The 1,749-nt window shown below is 38.5% G+C and overlaps 1 pseudogene; it reads right to left on the reverse strand.

The window, feature by feature from the left end:
- Nucleotides 1-6: 6 nt before the first annotated feature.
- LOC108782627 (cytoplasmic dynein 1 intermediate chain 1-like) lies at nucleotides 7-1,397 on the reverse strand (annotated as a pseudogene).
- Between the last annotated feature and the right edge of the window lie 352 nt (nucleotides 1,398-1,749).

The following is a 1,749-nucleotide window of genomic DNA, read 5'->3' on the forward strand; positions in this document are numbered from 1 at the left end:
TCCTATTGCGTATACAGGAAATTGTTCCATTCATCAATTCTTGGATGAGCTAGATGCTGTAATGAACAAAAAATTAAGTACAATATAGTATCAATTATTTAGTACGCAATTGTGCCAAATAAACAGTTAAGAACAATTTTTAAGTATCATCATACGTACCTCGGCGGCGTCATAGACCCATATTTTACCAGTATCATTTCCGATAAGTAACATGCCCGCTTGGCGTCCATGATACTTTATTCAGAGCAGGACATCCGTCAACGCTGGCGGTAGGTACCTCCGTATCTTGATTCAGATTTCACAAATCTAATCTGCCCAAATCGTCAACAGCGCCGGATGTTTTGGAGATCAAGCAACGTCATAAACATAGTCGTCATTATGTTCAAAAGAGTAAAGCGGTTTGTTCTCTTTCAGGCTCCCAAGTTTGATAGTCCAGTCGAGGGAAAATGTCAGGAATAGATGGGAGAAGTCTATATCGTCTTGCACTACATGTGCGTTAATACTAGTGACAGGTCCCTGATGACCTCATATATTTCTGTCAATCCAGCACGGCTACCATATCAACAGGCTATTCAACAAAATGTTAAAATATTAATAATTTTTACAAATTATTTTTCAATATTTTCACATACATGGACAACTGCACTTACATAAGTAAACAGTTCCGTCCTCACTTCCCATGACGAAATTATTAACAGTGCGAAAAGGCCAAACATATAGCGGCGATTGCTTTAGATTGCTTCGTGTGCAATTCCAATATGCCTCTTTCGGTTGTGACAGCATGTCCATGAGCATAATTTGCCGTCTGTCGAAATGCTAATCAAATTGTGTGTAATTTGTATTCCAACAACGTTTAAGCAGTATACTGGATGCTGCAAAATAAATGATTTCTTCGTTCTCGCATTCTAAACTTAGAAGCTAAAATCTTAATTAGCTAATTAAGCTATGTTAAAAAATGATAAGTCACTTACAGTATGTGCTGTAGCAGACAAAGGGGTACGTTGTATGGGAGTACAAAAAAACTTTTTTTTGTACTCGGTTGTCCAATAACACGATTTGACCAAAGTAAACCATGCTTGCTATATCCAGGGCTGCGTTCGGAAACATCACCCGAATGCCTCAGTGTATCATCTTATTCTCGTTTAACATGGGTGAACAACAAGGATAAGACGATACATGGGGGTACTCAGGTGATGTTTCCGAACGCAGCCCAGGATCAAGTTTGGATGGAATCTTGCAAACGTAGTTGATATAACGGGTGACTGACAGTGAAAGATAAACTCTGGAGTTATTTTTTTGAATTTCGTGTTCCAGATCAGATATGCACCGTTAGGAACGTCGTCATTATTGTTGTACGAAGCCGCTAAAAGTTCGGGGAACTGCGGTGACCAATTCATGGAGGTTACACAACGATTACAAGACCATTGCTCACAAATGAACAAGCGATTCAGCCATAGTCGTTGATGACTCTTCTCATTCCTGCAAATTCAAAATAATCATGTATATATAACAAAACGTCAGGTTGTATATAAACAGATTTCACGTGTCTCGAGTACATGCGAGAATTAGCGCGAGTCTCTTCCTTGAATCTCTGGTGGCTAGTTGTTATAATATAATATACAGGGAATGGAAGTAACTCGTTACTTGTAACGAAGTTACAGTTACAAGTTACTTTTTTGGTAACTTTACTGGTAACTGCGTTACTTTCTTTTTTTGGTAACTGTAACGGTAACGAGTTACATTTTTTGG

This window comes from Cyphomyrmex costatus, unplaced genomic scaffold (genome assembly GCF_001594065.2).
Source record: "Cyphomyrmex costatus isolate MS0001 unplaced genomic scaffold, Ccosl1.0 scaffold132, whole genome shotgun sequence".
Classification (NCBI taxonomy): Eukaryota; Metazoa; Arthropoda; class Insecta; order Hymenoptera; family Formicidae; genus Cyphomyrmex; species Cyphomyrmex costatus.